The sequence below is a fragment of the Coregonus clupeaformis genome, unplaced genomic scaffold, assembly GCF_020615455.1.
Source record: "Coregonus clupeaformis isolate EN_2021a unplaced genomic scaffold, ASM2061545v1 scaf1190, whole genome shotgun sequence".
Taxonomy (NCBI): domain Eukaryota; kingdom Metazoa; phylum Chordata; class Actinopteri; order Salmoniformes; family Salmonidae; genus Coregonus; species Coregonus clupeaformis.
Genome location: NW_025534644.1, coordinates 54,854 through 78,517, shown reverse-complemented (window position 1 = coordinate 78,517; position 23,664 = coordinate 54,854). Strand labels below are relative to the sequence as shown.

At 41.7% G+C, this 23,664-nt stretch overlaps 1 pseudogene; it reads right to left on the bottom strand.

Moving 5' to 3' along the window:
- Positions 1-89: 89 nt before the first annotated feature.
- Positions 90-23,273, bottom strand: LOC121534243 (annotated as a pseudogene).
- Between the last annotated feature and the right edge of the window lie 391 nt (positions 23,274-23,664).

The following is a 23,664-nucleotide window of genomic DNA, read 5'->3' as shown; positions in this document are numbered from 1 at the left end:
TCCCAGATTGCTCCTTTAATTAAAGTACAATATTTTTATGGTATTAAAAAGCAGTTTTCTGAGTAATAAGTCCACAGTCACAAAGGAAGTGTATGTAGGCCTACATGTTTTTAATCAATGCTCAACATTTCACCATGAAAATCATATTTTATGCAACACAGGAAAATGATGACTTTGATCTTCAATACTTTGGACTTCATTTATTCAGCAGCTTCTTTGCCCTGTAAGAATGAAATAATATAATGGATCAGTAATAATAATGAACATGATAAATATATGGATAGACTTGGATAGAATATAATGGATCAGTAATAATAATGAACATGATAAATATATGGATAGACTTGGATAGAATATAATGGATCAAGCATTTTAAGGCTCAGTGCTCAGCTTGGATTTTCACTTTTGTACCAACAGAATTAACCTTTATTTTTTTGCCCTACCTGAAATGTGCTTCTTGAATACAGTTGAGTGTAAAAGGTCAGTATTGACCTCTGTGAAGACTGAATCATAGGTGGTGTTGATGTGGTCATATTTGAACATGAGTCAGGTATAGGTTTAGCAGTAGTTCTGTACCTTTCCAGTGTCACGGGTCTTGGCTCTGAGCTTGTTGACCTGAGTCTCAGCGATGTCAGCACGCTCCTCAGCCTCCTCCAGCTCATGCTGAACCTTCCTGAACTTAGACATGTGCTGGTTTGCTGCTTCCTCCTGGGTGAGGAAAAGATAGGGAGAGCAGAACATCAGTATTTACACTTTTTGAAGCTTCAGGTAGCAAATTAAAATATACATTGTTAAATGTATTTTCAACTAAACAAATATTGGCAGATTTATGATAGCAATGTATATAGGGAGATGGATGATACAGCAGAGAAAGTGAGTGGCGGAACAGGGGATCAAACTAGACCAGCAAATTATTATTCAACCCCCTCTCCTTTAAGGTAGTAACACATAGGCATAGGAGGCACTCAGAAATGTGTATAATTTCTTCAGTAATGACTTGTAATATCAATTGAGTCATTGTTGACTGATGTGCTGTAGCAACACTTCAACTAAACCGTATGGACATTACGTTTTGTAATGTACACAAGGGAAACCATGTTTTCAAACGTATGCTTTCAGAGTATTTGACTAAGTCTGACTCACCGCTTCCTCAGCCTGCCTCTTGTAGGCCTTCACTTTCAACTGCAGCTTATCTACCAGGTCCTGAAGTCTGCTAACGTTCTTCTTATCCTCCTCAGTCTGTGGGAGAAGAGCAAAGAATCAATGTCAGTATAGTTTTATACACAAACCTGTCTGTGTTACTGTCAAGTGTGTGAAGAAGGCACTTTCTCTTACCTGGTAAGTGAGCTCCTTGACTCTGCGCTCATACTTGCGGACTCCCTTGACTGCGTCTACACCTCTTCTCTGCTCGGCCTCCACCTCAGTCTCGAGCTCACGCACCTTTGTGGAAAAAATAAACGTAGGCATTTGTTTGTGGTGAAATCAGAAGTTACTCATCTTTATAAAACAGAGGTACAGTCTTCTACCCAGTCAAGGAGGAACAATTGTTATCTGTTTCTATGTACTTTTAAACTTTTAATTGAAGGGGTCTGTAATAATAATAACACATTTTCATTATCAGTGGTTCCCAAAGTGGAATAAAAAAATATGAATATTGCTAGCAACAACAGATTAAACTACCGGGGATCTGTGGAAAGAAGGGTATAATACATTGACATTTTTACATTGACATTTTAGTCATTTAGCAGACGCTCTTATCCAGAGCGACTTACAGTTAGTGCATAAATTTTTTCCCCCCAGCAGGACAATGACCCTAAGCATACTGCTAAAGCAACACTCAAGTGGTTTAAGGGGAAACATTTAAATGTCTAGGAATGGCCTAGTCAAAGCCCAGACCTCAATCTAATTGAGAATCTGTGGTATGACTTAAAGATTGCTGTACACCAGCGGAACCCATCCAACTTGAAGGAGCTGGAGCAGTTTTGCCTTGAAGAATGGGCAAAAATCCCAGTGGCTGGATGTGCCAAGCTTATAGAGACATACCCCAAGAGACTTGCAGCTGTAATTGCTGCAAAAGGTGGCTCTACAAAGTATTGACTTTGGGGGGTTGAATAGATATGCACGCTCAAGTTTTCTGTTTTTCTTGTCTTATTTCTTGTTTGTTTCACCCCTAAAAAGATTTTGCATCTTCAAAGTGGTAGGCATGTTGTGTAAATCAAATGATACAACCCCCCCAAAAATCCATTTTAATTCCAGGTTGTAATTCAACAAAATAGGAAAAATGCCAAGGGGGGTGAATAATTTTGCAACTCACTGTGTGAGATTGCTGAAAGAAGTTTGCCATGTCAACAGCAAGACAGAAGCACCGATATAAATACATTTTAATGTCTTTATTTTTAAGGTTATTGAGTGGAATAGCACCATATTCGAGACGGTAATGTTTCCAGAGTATGTACATATGTTTGTTAAGATGTTATGTTGTGTTTTCACGTTTTTATGAACTTTTGAAAGTCCGCTAGCCTACATGCAAATTCATCCGTTAGACTGCTAGCTGGTAGCCTCGGATAGCAATGCTAGCTTCCCTAGCAGCGGCACTTTTGCAGCAGAGTGAATTAGACATGTAGCTAGCGATCTAGAGAGAGAAATTATGCAAATGTAGTTATTATTATTATTATTATTATTATTATCTATTCATGAAATGGCAGTTTAGAAGAAGTAATCCAAGACAACTGTACAAGCCTGAACAAATGCAACTAGATAAATAATTTTTTACATCGAAGGTCTTGGCTCCAATTCTTCTCAACTCCAACTATATAAGTGTAACATATTCCCCAAATGTTTTATTTTGAGCATAAATGCACCATAATTTAACCCCCTAAGGTCGATGTCCATGCCCCCGGAAAAATCTAATTAGGATATTTAAAAAATCCCCATAAACGTCTGTCAGTTTTACGCTTGAGACATGTTTTTTTGCATTGGATGCGTCTCAATCCACCGCATCAGCCTATGTAACACTTCTGCATTTGCGGTGAAAGGCGACAGAGCGAGAGCGGTGCTTGTCAGACAGACCATGAGACATCCCGAAAATGGGTTTTCTTACAACATCGTCTGTAGTGTCCGAAAAGTTTGGGCTACACACTATGACCCCTCTGTGTAAAGGTGAGACTCTCCAGGACGCCCACAAGCCTCACAAGACTCGTCTGAAGGTCCCCCGGTATCAGTAGAACATTTTTTATGGAAGTACAGTATAAATGGAGACTTAAGTGACAAAGGGGTTAAATAAAATGTTCCTGATCTTTCTTATATCTCTCAGATATAGGATACACACTTCAGAACAAACTTCATTTAGATTTTTTTGGGGGGACTATCTGTTGTTCCATGTAGTGAATCTGTTATTCAATGTGTTTGTATGGGCTAATAGCAGTAAGGCCAGATAACAATTTTTCATCAAATAAATGTTTTATATATATATTTTTATACTTCAAGGGGTCTTAAAATTCAAAGTCATAGCAAAATTATCCTTGGTATGACCTTCTTAAAACAACTCCATATTGCTTAGTAGTACCCCCCTCCCCCCCTCTGGCTTACACAGGGCTTAGACTCTCATTTAAGCTTGAAAACTGCATAATGTTCTCTCCGCCCTATGGCAACATGTGTAGAATTGCAAGAAATTAGCTTTAAAACTGCAACATTTTCTTTCTGATGCCAAGACTTTAAAATGTTCTTTCCCCAGGGCACGAGACTTGATTAGTCTGACCATGTATTGCTGAAGTCATAGTAAAACTGAGTAGATGCTATTTTTATCGCACACTAAAGTAGGAGTTGTGTTCTGATATTATGGGGTCCCTGATGCAAAGAAGTTTGGGAACCCCTGATCTAGGTGGGTTATTGAGAGAAAAAGTCATTACACAATGCTCCTGAGTATTTTTATATGATCAAATACACTTATTTCAATCCACCCTGCTGTTAACTCACCCTGGACTCCAGTTTCTGGAGCTGCTTCTTGCCTCCCTTCATGGCCAGATTCTCAGCCTCATCCAGGCGGTGCTGCAGGTCCTTGACTGTGACCTCCAGGTTCTTCTTCATCCTCTCCAGGTGAGAGCTGGTGTCCTGCTCCTTCTTCAGCTCCTCAGCCATCATGGCCGCCTGGAAAAGTAGTTTGTTTAATTAATGCACCAATTGGCACCAATCATAACGCCCCTCTAAGATCTTTGTTGTTCTTAACCAGCCCAGCTACCATTGGCACTTGGGGACAAATCAAGTTGACGTAATTCAAGGACTCACATCAGTGATGGCCTTCTTGGCCTTCTCCTCTGCATTCCTGGCCTCCTGGACGATATCATCCACCTCTCCCTGCACCTGCACCAGGTCAGTCTCCAACTTCTTCTTGGTGTTCAGAAGGCTGGTGTTCTGAAGGAGGAAACAAGACGATTTGTTAGACTCTCAAGAGAACTTACATGTCACAGGGCTGATATTATGAAAATCTAAAAGCAAGCGCTGTTGAAATACTGTTGTGTGTAAACGGTATGGTTGGTTGAGTTTCATTGGCTTTTGACCCATACCTGGGAGTGCAGCAGTCCAACACGCTCGCTGGCATCTACCAGCTCAGTCTCAGCCACTTTGCGGCCTCTCTCTGTCTGCTCCAGAGCAACTCTCAGCTCCTCGATTTCAGCCACCATCAGACCATTTCTGCGCTCCACCATGGCTGCCTGCTCCTTCATGTCCTCTGCAGCGCGGACGGCGTCATCAAGGTGCAATTGAGCATCCTGGGGTTCACAATGACATAGGTTAATTGGTAAGAATTTCCCCAATATCCCTACCTTTATACAGTACATAGTCCACTCCTAAATGCCTCTGTTGTATTATTTTCTACAGATTCACAAACAAATCCTTCTCCATGTTCAGATTTTTTATCCTGATGTCCCAGTCCTTTTACCTTGAGCTGTCCCTGGACGTTCCTCAGCTGTTTCTGGGCCTCAGCGGCCTGCCTGTTGGAGTGGCTCAGCTGGATCTCCATCTCGTTCAGGTCTCCCTCCATCTTCTTCTTCACCCTCAGGGCATCATTCCTGCTCCTGACCTCAGAGTCCAGGGTGCTCTGCATGGAGTCAACGACCCTCTGGCTGTTCCTCTTGATCTGCTCCATCTCCTCGTCCTTCTCAGCCAGCTTCCTGTCCACCTCACCCTTGATCTGGTTCAGCTCCAGCTGCACACGCAGAATCTTGGATTCCTCGTGCTCCAGTGTGCCCTGGACAAACAGAAGCAGTCAGGCGAATTGTGTTCAATACATTTGGATGTAGGAATTAAATATATATGACTACAATAAACACCAATACAGGGAGCATTTGACTGTAGCTGGCATTGGCTAGTGTAACACTGCTTATCTCATCAAACAGCTGTAGTTTGTACCTCAGCCTCCTCCAGAGCGGTCTGGATCTCAGACTTCTCTGTCTCCACGGTCTTCTTGGCCTTCTCCAGCTCATGGATACTCTTGCCAGTCTCTCCGATCTGCTCAGTCAGATCAGAGATCTCCTCTGCACACACAAACACACAGGAGCTGTTTAGACTTGGGAGATTTTCAGTGGATATGCCAATGCACTGAAATTGACATTGAATCAAAATAACAGTTAATTAACAGCACTTCATATGGTCTTGCAAATCGAATTGCCCTCCACTTCCTTGGGTTGTTAAAAGGTATAGCGATTAAATGCTCACGTTGCAGGTTCTTGTTCTCTCTCTTCAGAGTCTCCAGATGATCCAGAGCCTCCTCGTAGGAGTTCTTCATCTTGAAGAGTTCAGTGCTCATAGAGCGAGCCTCCTTCTGAGCTCCTTCCAGCTCAGCCTGACCCTCCTCATACTTCTGCTTCCACTCTGCCAGAACCTAGGGAAATACATGTGATTATCATTAGAAGTCATTGATGAAGAGCTTTGAATCAGAAATATACTACAATGAATCTGACAGAAAATAACAAGGGTGAGGTTTCTTCATTTTCACCTTGTCAAAGTTCCTCTGCTTCTTGTCGAGGTTGGCGGCCATTGCGTTGGCTCTCTCAACGTCAATCATGAGGTCCTCCACCTCTCCCTGCAGCCTCTGCTTGGTCTTCTCCAGGGAGGCGCACTTGGAGTTGGTCGCCTCAATGGTCTCCTCAGCCTCCTGCAGACGCTGGGCCAGCTTCTTCCTGTTGGACAACAGAGGGTGATGTTTCGGTTTGAAACATATGTTACAATATATATTGACGTAACATTTTCTCAGAGCCCTCTTACCACCCACACTCTATATTTGAGTTGTTGCTGTTGCATGTGACTCACTTGGCCTCCTCCAGCTCCTCCGTGCGCTGGATGGCATCAGTTTCATACTTAGTCCTCCACTGAGCCACCTCACTGTTGGCCTTTGACATGCCGCGTTGCAGCTCTGCCTTGGCCTCCTGCTCCTCCTCAAACTGTTCCCTCAAAAGGTCACAGTCATGGCGGGCAGACTGGACACCGTGGGCCAGTGCGTTTTTAGCCTGAAAGAAGGAGACAAAGAGAGATAGTCAAACAAATTACAGTAGAAGACTGAGGGTGGCATAGTCCCTGGATGTTTCTCAATATGCACACTACCGTGCCCCGAGGCACGCAATCTGGAGCACGGGAGGGTCGGAGCGTGAGTCCAAATCAAAGTATGTTATACGGATTATGGAGGGCAACACATTTCGAAGCATGCATTGATGCAAGTTTCAACAAAATGTATGGACAGAAATATGACCCAACCACGTAAAAAAACAAAGCAACATTTCTTGAGCTAAACCGAGAGAAAATAAGATCTGACTTCAGAATGAAATGTTGCCCATTCCCATCTCATATGTTGCCTGACAACAATATTTTCTCTTGAAAACGTTAAATACATTCTGTGTTAATTTTTGCATTTTTACCTGATTACAATACCCTCTGTAGTGTGCGCAATTGCAAGCCTATATTAAGTCAATAGGGCGAACTGGCTAGCAACTACTGTTAGCTGGCTAGCCACAAATAATTGGTAGCTAGCTACCCACGAAGGATTGACATCTACATAACATTAGTTTTAGGTCATTTTTGGCTGTTTTAACTAGCTGGATAGCTAGATTATTACGATTCACAGCTAGCTGATAATTATGAAGTAAAACGTTTGCTTTGTGTGTATCTTATTAGGTCTCTATTGCAATTGTTCTGGCTGGAAGAAGGTTTAGTGAATGGGGAGGTGCAGCATGTGTGAGGTAATACAGTAGGTGGAGTGTGAATGCTTCTCAAATGTAATGTTTTATGCGTTCTCCACTCTCTCATCCTCACAAGTACGGACTCAATAGAACGTCCTCAGAGAACGCACTCGGAGCATGAGAGTGTGGAGTACGGTAGTGTGCATATTGAGAAACACCCACTGTCTATATGAAGATATGGCTCTAATCTCTGTGGTCGGTGGAGTCCATTTTGGGTCCCTTACCTTGACCTCTTCCTCAATCGCCCTCTTCAGCTCCTCCAACTGCTGGGTGAAGGCCTGTTTTCCTCTGGTCAGCTGAGACACCAGGGCTTCCTTCTCCTCCAGCTGGCGGCCAAACTCACCTTCAGGGATAGAGGGATATCTAGTTAATAAGGTCTCTGTTCTCTAAGATTGAAAATGTATTTGGAGGTATCATAGGGCAAAGTTAGGTGGTGAATAGTACAGTATAAATTATGTGGATACAGCCCCCAACACATGTTATTGTGTTTTACTGAAGGAAAGCATTGGGTTGTTGTTCATTGTTGATGGTACCATTTTCTGTCAGGAGTCTGGCCCTCTGTCCGCTGATGTCGTTGACCTGGCGAACATTCTCATCATTCTTAGTCTTGAGCTCGCTCAGCTGGTCCTCAAGAGTACGGCACATCTTCTCCAGATTGCCCTGTTAGTGAAACATGTACCATAATTACTTTATAAATGGGACTCCTGTCAACCTCAGTTCAGTTGAATGGTAATGTAGTTGACCCTCCTCAACACTGCTTGATCAAAACATCACTACTCACCTTAGCCTTGGCGACGGCCTCCATGTTGCTGGAGAGGTCATCAATCTCCATCTTGTACTCGCTCTTCTCCTTCTCCAGCTTCTGCTTGACGCGCTGCAGGTTGTCGATCTGCTCCCCGAGCTCAGCCACACTGTCGGCCTGCTTCTTTCGCAGAGCGGCGGCTGTGGCCTCGTGCTGCAGGGTGGACTCTTCAAGATCACGGCGCAGCTTCTGGAACTCAGCCTCGCGCTTCTTGTTCATCTCAATCTGAGCAGCAGTGGCGCCTCCGGCCTCCTCCAGCCTCTCGCTGATCTCCTCAAGTTCCCTGGAGAGATCGGCCCTCTGCTTCTCAACCTTAGCCCTGGCAGCACGCTCAGCCTCAATTTCCTCCTCCAGCTCCTCAATACGGGCCTAGAACAGGGGGCAGGAGCAGGGGGGATGAACACTACAATAGAGTTGAAACAATTGAACCTCACAAAATAATAATATGTATATTTTTCATAAATGTGTTAAATACAAAGCCAGTTACACTAATATATTCAATAGACAGTGTCCCATGCAGGAGCCAAAACCACAATGGCAAGAAGCCCCCCATAGTGTTAGACAGATGACTCTAGACAGATATGGCCCATTTTAGCATTGATATTGTCATTGAGGGCTTCTACCATTTATAAAGTAGTCAACTGGGTGGGGATTTCCCATGGGTTGGGAGCCATCAGCCAATGATCAGAGCATTGAATTATTCAAATAGGGTTGCCAATGGTTAGTAAATGGCTTTAAGCTATATCACTGCCATCTAGTGGCCGCAATAAATGAAGGACAAGATTTGGTTCAGGACTCCAGCACTGCAGGTGGCAGTAAATCACCAATATTAGTTTTAAACTTTTTTCAAACACAAGAAGAAAATTAACTACACAAAACATTTATATTTAGATGCCTATTCTATCACAGACGCCATCATGGCAAAGATACAAATCTGAGTCCTCTATCTAACTCTATGGAAGCACCATCTTTACAATGGTAAGAAGCTCCTACTGAGCCATCAGAAGCTGCCAGAACAAATGTCAGCTTTTTTCAGGAAATGATTCAATTGTGTGCTTTTTCTGTACTGGAGCTTATATCTTGTACTGTACCTGGAGTTCCTTGATCTTCTTCTGCAGCTGAGCTCCCAGAGACTGTTCATCCTCAATCTTGCTGAGGAGCTGAGTGGTCTCAAACTCCTTCCTAAGAAACAGAAACACGTCGATTGCAGAGTTGGTTTAGGTTTGATAGTGTAAAGGGAGTATAATACCATTCACGTTGCTTTTAAGAATGACATGCAAATGCTAATTCCTAATTAGTCAAGAACAACCATTATAGCAGCTGATACTGTAGTCATTTGTTTGTGTTTACTTCTTGATTTTCTCATCAGCTTGCTGCTTGTCATTCTCCAGGTCCATTATGGACTCCTGGGCCAGTTTCAGATCTCCCTCCAGCTTTCTCTTGGATCTCTCTAGGTCCATACGTAGCTTCTTCTCTTGCTCAAGAGAACCCTCAAGCTATAAGATAAAAACAAATATATTTTTCAAATCTAAACAAATGAAGATAATATAATCTTACATTCTATCATGGTCAAACTCCACTCACGTCGTCCACTTGCTGTTCCAGCTTGGTCTTGGCCTTGGTCAGAGTGTTGACTTTGTCCTCCTCTGCCTGCAGGTCGTCCAGTGTCTGCTGGTGGGCCTCTTGGAGGGCTTTCTTCTCCTTGGTCAGCTTGGCAACACTCTCATCCATAGATGCCATCTCCTCTGTCAGGTTTTTAACCTGAAAATGGCCACAACATAATTATTCTTCACCATAAAGGGGAGATATAGTTTGTTATATATTGCATTCATTTAAATTAGAAATGTGTCAACAAGTACTGTACTATAGATGTAACACTAGATGGCAGTGTACACTATGCCAGTGTTCTGAGTGGAAGTCATAAATGAGGGGGGAGCAGAACAGGCAATGAATGTTGGGAGTAGCCCGCAACTGAAATTGTACAATTCAATTTTGTGTCTTAATTTTTCCTGCACCCACAATACAACTTGAATTCCATTTCTGTTAAGCTATGTTTTGAGTTGATTATTGTTTGGATTACTGTTTGGTTAGACTGTCTATGGTAAGACACTAGACCTTGTTTTCAGTGGCGTGCTTCTCCTTCTCCACTTTGGCCAGGGTGAGCTCCAGGTCATCGATGTCCTTCTTCAGCTCAGAGCACTCATCCTCCAGCTTCCTCTTCTTGGCAGTCAACTCGGCATTGATCTCCTCCTCATCCTCCAGCCTCTCGGTCGTCTCTTTGAGTTTGGCCTCCAGCTGGATCTTGCTCTTGATGAGCCCCTCGCACCTTTCCTCAGCATCGTTCAGATTCTCAGAATCCTGTTTTAAGAACAAAATATAGACTTCATTTAGTCAAAGAGGTCAGAACAAATCAATATAAATTCATGAAACATACACTGATCAAAAATATAAATGCAACATGCAACAATTTCAAAGATTCTGCTGAGTTACAGTTCATATAAGGAAATCAGTCAACTGAAATAAATTCATTAGGCCCTAATCTATAGATTTCACATGACTGGGCAGGGGTGCAGCCATGGGTGGGCCTGGGAGGGCATAGGCCCACCCACTTAGGAGCCAGGCCGACCCACTGGGGAGCCAGGCCCAGTCAATCAAAATCTGTTTTTCCCGACAAAAGGGCTTTATTACAGACAGAAATATCACATTTATATAAGTATTCAGACCCTTTACTCAGTACTTTGTTGAAACATCTTTGGCAGCAATTTCAGCCTCAAGTCTGGGAATGACGCTACAAGCTTGGCACACCTGTATTTGGGGAGTTTCTCCCATTCTTCTCTGCAGATCCTCTCAAGCTCTGTCAGGTTAGATGGGGAGCGTTGCTGCACAGCTATTTTCAGGTCTCTCCAGATATGTTCGATTGGGTTCAAGTCAGGGCTCTGGCTGGGCCACTCTAGGACATTCAGAGACTTGTCCCGAAGCCACTCCTGCATTGTCTTGCCTGTGTGCTTACGGTCGTTGTGCTGTTGGAAGGTGAACGTTCGCCCCAATCTGAGGTCCTGAGCGCTCTGGAGCAGGTTTACATCAAGGATGTCTCTGTAATTTGCTCCGTTCATCTTTCCCTCGATCCTGACGGGTCTCACAGTCCCTGTTGCTGAAAAACACCCCCACAGCATGATTCTGCCACCACCATGCTTCACTGTAGGCTTGGTGGCAGGTTTCCTCCAGATGTGACGCTTGGCATTCAGGCCAAAGAGTTCAATCTTGGTTTCATCAGACCAAATAATCTTGTTTCTCATGGAGAGTCTTTAGGTGCCTTTTGGCAAACTCCAAGCAAGCTGTCATGTGCCTTTTACTGAGGAGTGGCTTCCATCTGGCCACTCTACCATAAATGTCTGATTGTTGGAATGCTGCAGAGATGGTTGTCATTCTGGAAGGTTCTCCCATCTCCACAGAGGAACTCTAGAGCTCTGTCAGAGTGACCATTGGGTTCTGGGTCACCTCCCTGACCAAGGCCCTTCTCCCTTGATTGCTCAGTTTGGCCAGGCAGCCAGCTCTAGGAAGAGTCTTGGTGGTTCCAAACTTCTTCCATTTAAGAATGATGGAGGTCACTGTGTTCTTGGGGACCTTCAATGCTGCAGAAATGTTTTGGTACCCTTCCCCAGATCTGTGCCTCGACACAATCCTGTCTCGGAGCTCTACGGACAATTACTTCAACCTCATGGCTTGGTTTTTGCTCTGACATGCACTGTCAACTGTGGGACCTTATATAGACAGGTGTGCCTTTCCAAATCATGTCCAATCAATTGAATTTACCACCGGTGGACTCCAATCAAGTTGTAGCAACATTTCAAGGATGATCAATGGAAACAGGTTGCACCTGATATCAATTTCGAGTCTCGTCGCAAAGGGTCTGAATACTTATGTAATACATTTGCAAACAAATCTAAAAACCTGTTTTCGCTTTGTCATTATGGGGTATTGTGTGTAGATTGCTGAGGATTTTTATTTATTTAATCCATTTCAGAATAAGGCTGTAACGTAACAAAATGTGGAAAAAGTCAAGGGGTCTGAATACTTTCTGAAGGCACTGTATATATATATATCTATAACATTGGCAATATCAATGTGAGTTAGCCACATACTTCACAGAAGTGTTTGCCTGTCTTGCCTTCCATATGGGAGCACATGTCAAATTCAATGAACATGCATGTTTGAGTTTGAATTTGAACATGATTATTGCACTACCATGAATGTGACGATTTTAATTAACTGTACCTGTGCTACCTCGTACATAAACATTTGACTATAAACATTGACTACAGTTAAAGCGGTTCATTCTGCTCCTACTAGCTTGAGCTGGAGTATACTGGAGTATGTTTGTTCAAGTGTGTATTCAAGTGTGTGCAAATATGCCCATATTGCTTTATATTTCTGCAAAATTGGTTGTTGTTCACTCACAGATGCAACTTGAAGCGCCAGGTCATTCTTCTCCTGCACTAGGGCCACCAACTTCTCCTCCAACTCCTTCTTCTTGGCCAGAGCCTTGGCCAGGTCCGTCTGCATCTTCTCATAGTTCTCCTTCATGTTGGCCAGCTCCTTCTCAGTCTCAGCGCTCTTCAGCAGGGGCTTGATCTTGTAATAGACCTTCATCCATGGCCAGTGTTTCACATTCATGAATGAGCGAATGTTGTATTGGATGGTGTACACAGATTCTCTGGTCGACAGAAAGAATAGAGTGGCATGGTGAGTGACATCCTTAAAGCTACATTCTGGGATTCAAATAACAACAAACGGAACACCCCCGCCACTGTTTGTTTACAGCTGAGGAATGGGGCTAGGGAAATGTAACCCCTCTTAAATTCACAGACAGCGGTCTAGATGCAAGGACTGACAGGTGATGCTAAGCACATGGCATTTTATGTTCTAAAGAATGAATGGATAAATTCCACGAATTTAAATGACAATTGAACAGCCAAACCCCCAAACTGCAGCTATAAAGCTAGAATCCTTAGTTACTACATCCATTGTTGGACTTATACATGAATTAACCCAAAAGCTTTAGTAAACCATTATAAGCCCTACTTTCTCATCCTGAAAAACTCACAGCATATACAGTATGTAATCAAAATGCATTAGATACAGGTGGTTGACAGTATGCTTTGCCAAGATGTCCACTATTCCTCACCTCCTCTCCATCATCTTGCTAAACTCTCTCCTCATGAGGAATCCACGGCTGAGAGCCTGGACCATGCCGACCAGAGTGGCCAGCTTCTCGTCTCTCATCTCCTCCAGGACACCCAGCAGACCGGCTTTGAAGAACACCTGAGACACAGGTTAACATGGTCAATGGAACCACATATGGTGACAGATAGAAAGGGTTGAATCAAAAGAGGGGAACAACTCCACTAGATTGATTCCAACTACAAACTTTGCAACGCTTACAAACTAACCATGGGATAGGATGTTTAAGTTGTTAGTTATTGTACAGTTGTAGATTAATAATGTCCACAGATACAGATAACTGCAGCCATACCACTCTAACACAATGCACATGATAATGAGTTTAATTTCTCTTCTATACTTGAATGACGTTGAAGTAAAAAAACACTACAATGTTTTTCCACCTTTTCCTTTAGTAAAATGAAGAAGAAAGAACAAAAGGATGGATAGATCAACTGGAGAGATTTTATATGGTAAGGGTTTAAATTATCATTCAAGTTGTGTTTTGTTGTCAGCTTTTGCTGGGGGTATTTGACTGACCTTGGTGTGTCCAAACTTGTAATCTTCGTGATTCACATCAATGGAACCAAGCAGCTTCTCAGAAGCCTTCTTGTTGTCCATGAACTGGCCCTCAGGGATGACACTGGCATTCAGTACTTTGTACCTGAATGAAGAGACCGTTTTAAAATATGTCAAGCTGTAATAGGTTGGTTATATTAAGTAAAAAGTAAGCCTATTCTGATGCTGGGGAATCCCTTGGAGCAGATCTGTATTCTTGCGTCCATTTATGTTTGTGTACCTCTGCTTGAAGTCAGCATAGATGATTCTGCTGGGGAAGCCCTTTCTGCAGATCCTGATACCCTCCAGTACACCATTACACCTGAGCTGGTGGATAACCAGGAAGTTCTCCATCAGACCTGGTAAAACAAACCAAGTCTCATTTAATACTCATAAACTGGTTAAAGATTGAGATTGTTAAAGTCACTGATACTGTACTGATAAGATGTAATATTTAACTCAATATTTATTGTACCTGGAGTCTTTGACTCGTTGGGGATCAGGCAGCGCACAAAGTGAGGATGAGTGCTCCTCAAGTTGGTCATCAGCTTATGTAAGTTCTCCTGTAAGAGGGTTACAAACCATTTTCTCAGACATCATTTATGATAATCAATGCACCTTTTGAAGGACTGAATATACACATTTCAAAAGCTCACCCTGAACTGGGAGGACACAGTCTGCATGGAACCACCCTTCTTCTTGCCTCCTTTCTTGCTTGTATCTGTTAAAATTGGAAAAAGTTAAAGATAACTAGAAAAGTACATTTCCTAGAGCGGGTGGAATAAATACAATAATAATAAGAGTATGTAAGAAATCTAGAGTGGTCTTGTCTTCAGCAAGCACATTAATTATAAACCAGAGAATCTCTGGTTAACTTCACACTTATCTAGAGGCAAATGCTGCCAATGAGATTATGTAAAATAACACCATTGTATGAGTAAATCAACTCAGTGATAAACCCTGAGAAATGGTCATACATTCAAAGACTTTAAAGAAAGTTTGGTCTGAGTTATAACTGGTGCTTAATTAAATATTTTGACATGATGCTAGTCTTACCCTCAGGTGGGGCAGCGGGATACAGGGCAGCCAAAAGTTTGACTGAGGACTTCCCGTACAACTGACAAACTGAGTCGTTCAGGGGGTCCTTGTTCTTCTCCAGCCAGCCAGTGATGTTGTAGTCCACAGTACCAGCGTAGTGCACCAGGGAGAAGTGGGCCTCTGCCTTGCCTTTGGCAGGCTTTGGTTTCTCAAACGCCTTTGTTTTCCCAAGATGCTGGGAGTACAGCTTGTCCTTGAAGGTAGTGTCTGAAGACTTGGGGAACATGCACTCCTCTTCAAGGATGGAGAAGATGCCCAATGGCTTTACGAAAAGAGATGCATATCAAATTAGTGATATTTACATTTAGGATCACATTCCTTCAGTAAAAATGCTATTATACTATTATATACATTTAGGGACACATAATAGGAAACATATTGAGTTCTCAACAGTCAGATACGTTGTATCACTGTGATAATATTTCACACAGCGATCCCTATGAGCTTTGCTGTTGTGGTCCGTTATAATTTTCACAGACAGTTTACCTTCTCAATAAGCTCAATGCAGGCAGCCAAGTCCATGCCGAAGTCAATGAAGGCCCAGACGATTCCCTCCTTCTTGTACTCCTCTTGCTCCAGGACGAACATGGTGTGGTTGAAAAACTGTTGCAGTTTCTCATTGGTGAAGTTGATGCACAGCTGTTCCATGCTGTTGTACTGTTGATGGAGTTTTAAAAGGGATAATTTCATCATACAAGGCTGTAATCCATCTCAATCACAACTAATTATCTTGTTCTGGTCTCATACTCACATCAAAGATCTCAAAACCGGCAATATCGAGCACACCGATATAGAACTGCCTTGGCTGCTTGGTGTCCAACATCTCGTTGATACGGATGACCATCCACAAGAACATCCTCTCATAGATAGACTTGGCCAGAGCGCTGACTGAGTTATTAACCTGCAATGATAATACCTCAAATTAATACATGCGATATTGACCATGTCTACTGATAAGGTGATACGAGCTTGGGAAAAACTAAAGTATGCACTTGTCCCCAAAATAATTCCAGTGCTCAGAAAATGGTAGATGCTGTGTTTGGCCGCCTAACCTGAGGCACAGTCTGTCCCTTGGTCACATACTCGTTGCCGACCTTCACTCTGGGGTAGCACAGAGCCTTCAACATCTCAGCTGAGTTCAGGCCCAGCAGGTAGCCGATTTTATCAGCCACTGGAGAGAGAGAACCAACAACAACAGACTCAGGCACACAAGATGGCTTGTTTCTGATGTCACACTGACAAAATAGTTTGGCTTACTTCTTTGTGGGTTAGGTTTAGATTTTCTCCCATATCCATAATTTCAAATAATTTCTGGAGGTTGGTATTTTGTCTTCACAAAAACTCCTGCCTGACTTTTATATGAAACTTACGGGTTCTACACTGGGTGAACAAAACATTAGGAACACCTGTTCATTCTATGACATAGACTGACCAGGTGAAAGCTATGATCCCTTGCTGATGTTAAATCCACTTGTTAAATCCACTTCAATCAGTGTAGATGAAGGATTTTTAAGGCTTGAGACAATTGAGTCATGGATTGTGTATGTGTGCCATTCAGAGGGTGAATGGGCAAGACAAAAGATTTAAGTGCCTTTGAACAGGGTATGGTAGTAGGTGCCAGGTGCACCGATTTGAGTGTGTCAAGAACTGCAAAGCTGCTGGGTTTTTCACGCTCAACAATCTCCTGTGTGTTTAAAGAATGATCCACCACCCAAAGGACATCCAGTCAACTTGACACAATTGTGGGAAGCATTAGAGTCAACATGGGCCAGCATCCCTGTGGAACATTTTCAACACTTTTTAGAGTCCATGCCCCAAAGAATTGAGGCTGTTCTGAGGGCAAAAGGGGGTGAAACTCAATATTAGGAAGGTGTTCCTAATGTTTTGTACACTCAGTGTATTTCTATGTTTGGGACTGGGAATTGGACTAATGCTTTACATATTGTTTATCTGTGAGTGGGACTGGCAATGGGACTAATGCTTTACATATTGTATATCTATGAGTGGGACTGGGAATGGGACTAATGCTTTACATATTGTATATCTATGAGTGGGACTCACCCTCTGTGCCGTCTGGCTCGGCCTGCTCCTCACGCTGCTTCTGCTTGAATTTCAAGTTGCCATGGTGCAATACAGCTCCTGTCAGCTTGTAGATGGCCTGCTTCTCTTCATTACTGAAGCCCAGGATTGTAATGGCATCCTGGCATTAAAGAGGAAGTACAACAGTGATGAACTGAACGGTAGTTTGGTATATAAAAAAATTAATACATGAACATTCCCAGCTGCCACCATGTTGGAATGTCACAGTGCATTCAGTGTGTATGGTGGTCATTACCCATTCCCTATCTAGTGTTTGGTTAACCCTTTGTTTGACTCACGTCTGTGGCATCCAGCTCGTCATTGTCATTGATGCTGGCCACAGTGATCTGACCCTGGCTGCACATGGGGAAGTCGTAGGGGTTGGTGGTGATGAGCGCCATTTCTGTGGACAACGGAGAACGGCTTGTCAGTTAAATCTCTTAGAATTGTGCTCTCCTACCTTTTACAGTATCTCTCCCTCCTTTACTCAATAGATGGACTCAAGGATACATGTAGTATATAATAAATAGCATCAAAAGAGGGGACTGAGACTTGTGGACTAGTGTGATCACAGTGCATTACTTGATAGATATTTCCCAAAAACCTGACCCATGTCTAGATGCCTTGTTACCTTGAATGTACTCATTGTGTTAGTTTTAATAGTGTGGACTATGGTGTGGAAGGGTTGAGGGTAGCTGAAGGATGGGACTAAAAACAAACAAAAGACAACTATTGTAAAATACATTGTGTCCGTAAATAGTATGTATAAGCTGTAAGTAGAAGCATAAGTGTTGTTGTCCATTAGTTTACTCCAATTAGGGGAGGGATGGTAGGTTTAGGGGAAAATAATAAAGGAAAATATATTGTACAAAACATATGGGGGATTGGAAATGATGCAGACAATTACATTGATGGAAGCCACAATCTATCTGCAATATTAAAGCTGATCTACCCCCACCCCCCCCACCCCCAAAAAGAAATGTGGACTATGATTATTATTTTTTTTTTACAAGTTCCACAGATGGGGGTGGGAATAATTTCCTCTGAACCTCTACTTTGCCGTACCAACTATCTCAGGTTTGTGGTTGGTCATCATCTGGAAGAAGATGTGGTAGCCTCTCTCATCGGGCAGCTGGAAGGTCACTCTGGACTTCTCCAGCAGGTCTGAGGGAGAAAGAGAAAGAGAGATGAGAGAGTGAGAGAGAGAACATGAGATACATTTAAATTTGATGATCTCCAAAAAATAATCTGTGTGTATTTAGGAAAGCATTGAGAAACAATCAAAACCAACTCACAGGTCTCAATGTCAGCTTTAGCCAGTTTACCACCTTGGAAGTGAATCCTGATGAATTTACCCTATAGTAGAGCATGGGGATTAGAAATGGGTCAACAAATAAATCTAAACTTTTTACTTTGATAGACCTCTTTTAAATGTTACAGTTTTTTGGACAGATGTTGGATCTATTGATACAGATGTAGGATCCAGTTTGCTACAGCAGGAAAATAAATCCTGCAGCAACAGGAAATGTGAATTATTATGTGGCTTGCAAATAATGAAAACAAATTGGTGATAAAACATTTTATTACCGCAAATCAAGTCTGAAATGTTAAAGTGCAACTATAGGGAACTACAGTAATACATTTTTCCAATATTAAATTAACTTCCACAGTATGTCCTTCATACTTACAAAGCGAGACAATTGTCGTTCCTCACTGTCTTGGCATTACCGTAAGCCTCCAGCAGAGGGTTAGCTGCAATGATCTGATCCTCAAGAGACCCCTGATTGAGACAAACAAACACAAGTTGCTCAGAAACTGGTAAAGTAATTTTTTCTTGATTGCTTGAAATGTGTTAAAAAGGCAAACATGAGCCCAACCTACCTGCATTTTGCCGGGGTCTGCTTCCTTCTTCTTCTCGCCACCAGACACTGCAATGGTGGCGAAGTACTGGATGACACGCTTGGTATTGACAGTCTTTCCTGCACCGGATTCTCCACTGGTTTATATGACAGAGAAAGAGGGAGTTTAGGTACATGTTTGAGTGTCAGATTGGCTTTCACTAAGAAATAGCATAGAAAAATACACTGTTGACCTGTTTCCTAACATAAGTAAATATTTTCTAATATTCCCATTTATCAACTCATTATTACACATAGCCTAATGCTCTAATCCATTCATAATGTCATGTATTTCATCACACCAAGAGACCCAACATATTACAATAGAAACACCTTCTCAATGACATTTTAGTAAACAACTTACGTAATCAGGACGGACTGGTTCTCCTTATCTGTAACCCAAAAACATATTGCTTATCATACTCAAGCAACATTATGGGGACATTACTGCATTCATAGCATCATCACGAATTTCAATTTGGAACATATTACATTCAAGGCTAGTGAATTCAGATATCCCCAGCAAACTGTTCCAACCTAGACTAGAAAACAGTAGATACGTCTCTAAAACATATTTAATACTATTTATTTATCTCTGTAGCTCAGCTGGTAGAGCACGGCGCTTGTAACGCCAAGGTAGTGGGTTCGATCCCCGGGACCACCCATACACAAAAAAAAAAAATGTATGCACTCATGACTGTAAGTCACTTTGGATAAAAGCGTCTGCTAAATGGCATATTATTATTATTATTATTATTATTATTATTATTATTATTATTATCTATTTATAAACATTTATGGACTTTGAGATCAATATGCACTTATGGACATCCATCCAACCCACCAACCATCCCTCCATCCATCCATCCATCCATCCATCCATCCATCCATCCATCCATCCATCCATCCATCCATCCATCCATCCATCCATCCCTCCATCCATCCATCCATCCATCCACCCCTCCATCCATCCATCCATGCATCCATCAGAGCTCGTACCAATCAGCATGAACTGAAAGGCGTTGTCAGAGACGGAGAAGATATGGGGTGGAGCCTCCATCCTCTTCTTCCCTCTGTAGGCGTTGACAACCTCCATGTCATACACGGGGAGCCACTTGTAGGGGTTCACCGTGGCACAGAAGAGCCCAGAGTAGGTCTGAATGAAAGTGATTAAATTAAATTAGGGGATTTGCAAAGTCAGATGGACTTTTACCTGGATTTATGTGAGGATGTGGGTGTACTTTGGTATACTGATGTGAGTCTACTGTATTGATATGTTTTGGTTTCTACCGTTCATTTACAGTGGTGTCACTTTACTGAGCTATATTGTAGGCTGCACAATTATATTATTTTATATTAATAGAATTATTGAAAAAAAGTATTTTGTTTTAACAAGTAATATATCTTTCTCTCAAAAAGATAGGGGTCAACATTATTGAAGTCTATTTTCATGTCATCCGACCAAAGCACTGGTTCAAATCCAAGTTCCAATGCCGTTTAGCAAACTCCAGGCATTTACATTTGTTGGATGACATGAAAATAAAGCTCTTTGGCTAAGCCAACCAGTGGTGGGTTTGGCGCTGAAATTAGAATGCATGAGCACAAAATAACCTCATCCCTACTGTAAAATATGGTGGTGGATCTTTGATGTTATGGAGCTATTTTGCTCCTCTGCTAGGAGGCTGAAACCTGGTCGCAAGTTAATCTTCCAGCAGGAAAATAAACCCACGTTCACATGAAAATCCACAATGAAATGGTTAATTGGCCACAAAATCAACATTTTGCAAAGGCCATGTCAGTCTCGGGACTTGAAACCCATTGAAAACATGTGGTTTGAATTGAAGAGGGCGGTCCATAAGTGTAGACGAAGGATATCAAGGGCCTGGAAGGATTCTGTATGGAGGAATGGTCTAAGATCCCTCCCAATGTGTTCTCCAACTCATAAAACATTTTAGAATACAGTAATTTTTGCTCTTGTTTATCAAGGGTGTCAATATTGTTGGACCCCACTGTATGTGTAGTACTGTATGTGTGTATTTATTATGTTCATGTATGTGTGTGTTTATATGTGCAGGTTTCTTACATAGATCATCCATGCTGCATAACGCTCTTTGAGGTTATACAACACAGAGGCTTCATTCAGGTAGGTCATCATGGCCATGTCCTCAATCTTGTCGTACTTAGGGGGGTTCATCTCGAAGATGTCTGCATCTTTGAACTCTTTTCCTTCCTGAAACAGTCAGATATCAAGATTACACGCAGATCAAACTGGACGTGACTGAATGCTTTTTTGCTCATTAAATACAAGTTGAATCGTAAAAAAAAAGAAAATGCATACCCACATTTAATCTAACTACTTTGTTATCGCCCACTGACACATACATGGTGATTCTTGACTAGTCAACATAAAAAATTTGTTATAAAATGTTATATACTGCCTTCAAACACCAATTAAATGCTTCTTTATATACAGTGACTTCAGAAAGTATTCATACCCCTTAATTTATTCCAGATTTTGTTGTATTACAGCCTGGATTCAAAATGTATTAAATATATTATTTTTTATACATTTTTGCACATTTATTGAAAATGAAATATCTCATTTACATAAGTATTCACACCCCTGAGTCAATACATGTTAGAATCACCTTTGGCAGCGATTACAGCTGTGAGTCTTTCTGGGTAAGTCTCTAAGAGCTTTGCATACCTGGTTTGTACAATAATTGCACATTATAATTTTTTTAATTCTTTAAGCTCTGTCAAGCTGGTTGTTCATCATTGCTAGACAGGCATTTTCAAGTCTTGCCATATATTTTCAAACCAATTTTAGTCAACTGTAACTAGGCCACTCAGGAACATTCAATGTAGTCTTGGTAAACAACTCCAGTGTATATTTGGCTTTGTGTTTTAGGTTATTGTCCTGCTGAAATGTGAATTTGTCTCCCAGTGTCTTTTGGAAAGCTGAATAAGGATTCATCTAGGATTTTGCCTGAGCTTAGCTCTACTCCGTTTCTTTTTATCGTAAAAAAATTCCCTAGTCCTTGACGATGACAAGAATACCCATAACATGATGCAGCCACCACCAGGCTTGAAAATATGAAGAGTGGTATTCAGTGATGTGTTGTGTTGGATTTGCTCCAAACATAACGCTTTGTCTTCAGGACATAAAGTTAATTCCTTTGCCACATTCTTTTCAGTTTTACTTTAATGCCTTATTGCAAACAGGATGCATGTTTTGGAATATTTTTCATTCTTTACGAGCTTACTTCTTTTCACTCTGTCATTTAGGTTAGTATTGTGGAGTAACAACTAAGGATGGATCAACAACATTGTATTCTCCTATCACAGCCATTAAACTCTGTAACTGTTTTAAAGTCACCAGTGGCTTCATGGTGAAATCCCTGAGCGGTTTCCTTCCTCTCCGGCAACTGAGTTAAGAAGGACGCCTGTATCTTCATAGTGACTGGGTGTATTGATACACCATCCAAAGTGTAATTAAAATGTGTGTTTGTTTTTTTACCCATCTACCAATAGGTGCCTTTCTTTGCAAGGCATTGGAAAACCTCCCTGGCCTTTGTGGTTTAATCTATGTTTAAAATGCACTGCTCGACTGAGGGACCTTACAGATAATTGTATGTGTGGGGTACAGAGATTAAGTAGTCATTCAAAAATCATGTTAAACACTATTATTGCACACAGAGTGAGTCCATGCAACTTATTATGTGACTTGTTATGCAAATATATACTCTTGAACTTATTTAGGCTTGCCGTAACAAAGGGGTTGAATACTTATTGACTCAAGACATTTCATCTTTTCATTTTTAATTAATCCGTAAATATTTCAAAAAACATAATTCCACTTTGACATTATGGGGTATTCTGTGTGTGTGTAGGTCAGTGATACAACATCTTAAATTCACAACAACATTTTGAAAAATTCAAAAATACATTCTGAATTAGCTGTTGTTGTTTTTTTGTTTTTGTTTTTTGGGGGGGGGGGGGTATGTTTTGTTTCTGATTTCATATTGCCTGTTGACATTTTCTTTGATAATATTTAGAAGATTTTTCAAGGAATAGTGTGATTTTTCAAGGAATAGTGTGATTTTTCAAGGAATAGTGTAATTGAACAAACTTGAATACTTTTCAGCTCAGGCTTACCTCCTTAGTGCCATCAGGTTTGGTGACTGTCACAGTACACTTCCCATCGGCCCTGGCAGTGACCAGACCCTTAAGGTACAGCTCCGCCTTGTCTGTCACATAGCAGGAGTTCTTTGAATCAAAGGGTGCGGTTTGTGCCTCAATCCTCTCCCTCTCAGGCTTACGGAGGTATATGGCAGCCTTGCCGTAGATTTGCATCTCAGCGTCCGTACTCATGGTGACGGATCACTAGCAAACAGATGAAACAAGAAACATGATTGACTCTGTGGTGCTTCCTCCCCAGTCAACAGAGTTAGATGAGCGGTATCTCTCAGAATATTCTCATCACTTTTTATGTGAAGACTCAAACCATGTCTCACCTTCTTTTTCACCTCCTACAGATGAATGTGTACTTCTTGGAGGACCCTGTGGAACATAAGGTGTTGTGAAAACACACAAGTTTAAAGGCTCATCATTTAGCAATCAAAGGGTTCGAAAACATTTAGGCAACTCACTTTACTACACATTCTGTCATTCAAATAATTTCCCCTGAAAACCCAGTTACATTCTAGGCCACCCCCTGAATTTATGTAAATGAAAGATACAGTTTTGAAGTAACACATTTTAAACCAATGCCACTTTA